Source organism: Pistacia vera, unplaced genomic scaffold, assembly GCF_008641045.1.
Source record: "Pistacia vera cultivar Batoury unplaced genomic scaffold, PisVer_v2 Contig361, whole genome shotgun sequence".
Taxonomy (NCBI): Eukaryota; Viridiplantae; Streptophyta; class Magnoliopsida; order Sapindales; family Anacardiaceae; genus Pistacia; species Pistacia vera.
This window is the reverse complement of record NW_022196181.1, coordinates 293,848-299,716: the sequence shown is the minus strand read 5'-3', so window position 1 is coordinate 299,716 and position 5,869 is coordinate 293,848.

The following is a 5,869-nucleotide window of genomic DNA, read 5'->3' as shown; positions in this document are numbered from 1 at the left end:
AAGCTCTCACAATCTGACAGTTGCCATTCCACAAACCATATCTGATCAAACTTTGTATGTGGATTCTAGTGCCACAAATCATATGACTATAGACTCAAACAATCTTCTCCTCAAGGAAAATTATTTTGGTGGATCATCAATCCAGGTTGGCAATGGACAAGCAGTGCCTATTACTCACAAAGGTTTGTCTTTTCTATCTTCTAATAACCATTCTAGATTGTTGCATCTTAAAAACATGCTATGTGTGCCTCGTATAGCAAAGAATTTACTTAGTATCTCTGAAATTACTAAGGATAATGAGGTGATAGTAGAATTTGATTCTGACCATCGTCTCCTAAAGGACAAAGTCACTAAAGGGAGACTATTCTAAGGGACTTTGAAGGACGGCTTATATCAGATACAAGTCCCTTTTCCTACTGTGGACTTCTTGAAATCCTCTCCATCTGCTTTACACCAGTCTGGAGGCTCCAGTCATATAGTTTCTTCTTCCAGTACTAATGAGAGTGATAGAATGAATAATGTTGATTTTGTAAAACACAAAAATAAGAATTCTGGTGTATTTGTTAATCTGGCAAAGTTGTGGCATGCTAGGTTAGGCCATCCTCAGGAAAAGACCTTAAAGCATGTAATGAATATGATTAATGTTTCTAGATCGGTTGAAAATAAAATGTTTTGTGAAGCAGGTCAATTTGGTAAAATGTCTCAGGCTTCTTTTCCATTGTCTACTTCTAAAACTAGTTGACCACTTGAGTTGATATATTTTGATCTGTGGGGGCCTACTTCAATCTATTCATCAGAAGGTTTTTGATACTATGTAATTTTTGTAGATGATTGTAGTAGGTATATGTGGATCTATCCTCTCAAACTTAAGTCTGAAGCTTTTGTCATGTTTACTCATTTTCATTGTTTTGCAGAAAGGCAACTAAATACTAAACTTAAGTGCTTACAAACTGATTGGGAAGGTGAGTTTAGAGCCTTTTCTGGTTATTTACAAAAGCATGGAATTGATTTTAGGCATCCCTGTCCTCACCTACATAGAACAAAATGGTAGGGTTGAAAGGAGATATAGAACCATAACTGAGTTTGGTTTAACTCTCTTAGCAAATGCTAGTACGCCTCTCTTCTTCTGGTGGCAAGCATTCAGTACAGCTGCCTACATTATTAATAGGCTACCTACTTCTACACTTGAGCACAAATCTCCTTTCCAAATGTTGCAGGGACAAGCACTAGTATATCACACACTAAGGGTCTTCGGGTGTTGTTGTTACCCTTTTATTAGGCCTTATCAGAAACAAAAACTTTCTTATCACACTGAAAAGTGTGTTTTTATAGGATATAGTCCTGCTCATAAAGGGTATAAGTGCCTATCTGCCTCAAGAAGAATTTACATTGTTAAGCAGACTAAGTTTGATGAGACTAATTTTCCTTTCAAGGATGGTTTTCAATGTTATTTGTTCAAACAAGTGAGTCTGTGAATTCTAGCTCATCTTCTAGCAAAGTTTTTTGGCTCAATGGAGCTCTAGGAAGCAGAAGGTTGTCTTATTGTCATCCACCAAAGCTGAATATAGAACCTTGAGTTAAGTTGAGTTAGCTTGGATACAACACTTATTTCAGGACCTTGACATTCAAATAAACAAACTCTCTGTGATGTGGTGTGATAATATGAGTGCAGGGGCATTATCTTCAAATCCTGTTTTTCATGCCAAGACCAAGCATATTGAAATTGAGGTTCATTATGTGAGAGAACTAGTTGCTGAAAAGAGGTTAGCTGTTCAATATGTGGCCTCTGAATTTCAAGTTGCTGATGTATTGACCAAAGCATTACCCTGCCATCAGTTTCAGTTTCTCAAAGATAAATTGAATGTGTTCTCTACCATAACAGACTTTGAGATGTAATGCTATGAGCTATACAAAATTCTGCAATGTAGTAGTCTGAAGGTGTGGCATTGTAGTAATCTGTAGTTGTGTTGACTGAGATGTAATGCTATGAACTGTACAAAATTATGCAATGTAGTAGTCTGAAGTTGTGGCAATGTAGTAATATGAAGTGCTGCTGTACAAAATTTCAATATAGTGATCTGAACTGGGGCAACTCTAAGATGTAATGCTATGAGCCTTGGAAGTTCTTATTGAGTTACTTGGGAAGATGGTACTTGCACTAGAAAATGTGAGGTGTGCAGATGTTTAATCTAGATAATATAGTCCAGTTTACGGGGAGATGTTGAGGTGTGCAGAAGTCTTGGTAAAAGTATCATAGTCCAGTTTACGAGGAGATGTTGAGGAGTGCAGAAGTCTTGGTAAAAGTATCACAGTCCAGCTTACGGGGAGATGTTGAGGAGTCCAAATAATTCCTTTGTAAATATCTTGTATTTTGTTCTATTCCTTGTGATAGTCTTGTTTGACTTGTATTTGTAAAATGTAAAAGAAAACAAAAAACGGTGCGTATTGCTATATTGCTAAACGATGCGTAATGGTATGTTGCTTGTGATGGCCAAGTATAAAAAGCCACCTCTGTTTCGTTTACATTAAGTTGAAATAACAGAATTAGTTACAGAAGAGTTTCTTTGTCATTTTTCTTCCATTTTCTCTTCGATCTTGACATTTTCCTTCAGGAACCCAAATAGTAAATAATCAATCTAGATTTATTCTGATATCACTTGTCACAAGGGTTAAGTGTTTTATCATTTGTAATGAATATGAGATCATAATGGTTGTCTCTTATCAACTAATTAAGATTCACAACCACGAATTTGAGCGCTTAGATTGGCAAATCTTAATGTGCATCAAAGTTACTTCAATTTTATCATATGATAGTCCTACTCTTGTAAAGATTATTTCATGTTTAAAAACTTTAAATCTTCATTTCATATTGAAAAGGCCCACTTAGATTGAGTTATTTCAACTAAGACCCTTTTCCTCTTACGTCTCATGGATGATGTCATCATCCCAATAGTCCTACCCACCACCATCCACTTTAATAAAATAATAGTCATTTTTATAAATAGCCCTTTTGACTTATAGTAATTCAGCTTGAGTCCTATTGTTTTGAAATCTTTTCAAAAATAAATATGTTATTTATTACCGATACACCCTTCATAGCACAATATATATTAATTTTTTCAATCCATCTTGAGTTATAAATTATTCTTCCTTCAACCATTTGGTTGTGTTTACCATAGCAGTCTTTATAAAAATTTTCAATTAATTTATCTTCAGCAGATGCAGTTTGGGTGAATATTGCATGGGCCAAAAATCGTATTGGACCTGACGAGGTCCAATAACATCCTTAATATGTGACAACCCAAAGTCTAGGCTCAATCCTGATTAAGCCCATGCTTAGAATACCTTGGGAACTGTCTGCTGTATGAGTTGGGTCATCCCTCGAGTTAAGCTGAATTGGATCCGACCCATTCGCCCATAGTAGTCCATAACAAGGATCAAAATCCTAACCAAATTCCTCTTTTGACAAGATCTTGTATCTCAGTCAAAGAGGAAAGCCTAAACTGATAAAGGCAGAAAATCCAATCTCTTCCCGAAAAGAGAACTCCCCTACCAAGTAGGACTCAAAGTCCTACTAGGATTTGAACCCCTTGGGTTCACTATATAAACAGAAGTTGACCCTCTCATTATTCATTCAGAAATCACCTCTAAGTTCCATCTCTCGTATTATCAAACCCATCGCCTACTTCAACTCCCTCGCTTTGCTGAAGCTCCCTCCTAGCCGTAGGAATATCCCCCACAAGTCCATCAAGGTTGTCAGTGGCTCACCCCACAAGATTTCATTTTCAATTCAATTGTAAATTTTAGCGTTTACAAATATAATTCCATAAAATTAACTCAAGAAAATAATTATGATGAAAGCACTTTTGTAAGAATTTATGCCTCTGTTTGTTTCACTCTTTTTAATCATTTTTCCGTTATCCTATTTGGATTAAAAAAAAAAAAAAAACAGAATTTGTGTTTTTATTTACTCATTATTTTGAAAATTAACTGAATCAAATAAGATTTCTTCTATTGAAAATGAAAGGGGGGGGGGGTACTTGTAGTCTAGGATTTTTGCCTAGAGGGGCCCTCCGCGACTCCGACATTGTTTGTTAAACAACTAATGAAAACTTAAAAAAAATAACACAATACTTTCTTGCTTGAATAAATCTATGAAAAGCAAAATTTTGAGTAAATGTGTTGAGAATTTTCATGACTTTGATCAGATCTAACCTAAGTTAACTAAAACTTAAATCAAGTCAACGTTGCATTGACTTTTAATGTGAATTAATTAAAAAATTTGGGAATTTTTTTGGTATAAACATAGATAATAACTCATCTTTAATAATTTTGAGCAGCTAAACGGTGACATTTAAAATGTAGGAAAGTGATGGATGAGGGTGAAGAATAATGTCCTTTAAAATATAGTTGAGGTTTTAATTTGGGAAAGCAAGTTCATTCTTACACACAAAACACAAAATATGCTCACAAGATCCATTTTTGTTTCCCTCAAATTAGAATAAAATACCTCCAATAAAAAAAAAAAAAAAAAAAAAACACATAATTCAACCATAAAATAAACTAAATTGAAATGAGCAATATACATACCTAGAACTGATAAAATAGAAAATGAAGCTAATTGTGACACTTTGAGTAGTGAAAGCTTCAATAATTTTAGTCTTCAAAAGTTTTAAGAGCAAATAGCATGAGAAAGAGAATAAGAGAGTAAAGAATTTTGGGGATAAAATAATAAAAAAGCAAGTGGAGAAAGTTTTAAATTTTTAATATGATATGGGCTTGAAATGTATATATTAATGACAAGTTTTTTATGGACCTAGATATATGTGTAATAGTTCTCATTTTTTTAAATTTGAGGGTGTACCTGCATATATATATTAATAGCAATTTTTGTTAGTCTATATATTAATAATTTTTTTAAAAATATGAGGGTAGGCCTAGAATGGGCTGGATCCGCCTTTGGAGACTTGTTTTCTATTATCTTATTCTAAACATTTTTCCAACTCTATTCAATTAAAAACAATTACTTTTCACTCCTTCCAATCTGAAAATTAATCCACCAAAGACCACCATCGCCTACCACCAACCACCGCCAACCATAGCCATTGCCGTTGGCACCGGAACACCCCATGATTGGCCAAATCTGGCTAGTTGTGCGCCAATATGGCTGTTTCCAACTAGATCTATCTTCTTGTTGACGAAGTCCAGATTTTGGCCATTTACGACTGCTAGATTATGGTCATTTCCGACCAGATCCATGGTGGATCCAGCTAAAAAAGTCATATCGGCACACGACTAGCCAAATCCAGTCGATCGTGCACTGTTCCAACGATATCGGCTGCTGTTCGATGATGGTTGCCGGTTGTCCCATCAGGTGGCTAGGGTGTTTTTATTAATTTTTAAAGTTTTATTATGGGGGTGTTTAGCTAAATTAACAAATGTAGGGCGTTAAAAAATAATCTTAATATTTTCAGAAAATATTTTAAAAAAATGTATCAAATAACTATTCAACATTTTATCCAACTCTAATATAATTTTCAGATATTATACCAAACACATTCTCAAAATCCTATCCTATTTGATTTAATCCAACTCAACTCAACTTAAAGTAGTTTTTCAGAATAACATATTTCAAATAATCTACCAAACAAGCCACATAATTCTAGATCCACTAGAATATGTAAAACAAAAAATAATCTCTTCTCTACTAAAAATTATCTTGTTAGTTAAAAAAAAAAAAAATGCACTATCAAACCCCAAAGGGTTGGTTGGCCTAGTGGTCAAGAAGGTTTACTTTCTTCTATAACTTCCTATTTCAAACCACCTTGGGGCCACCTACTGTTAGAGTAGATGCCCTAGAGCCAATCAA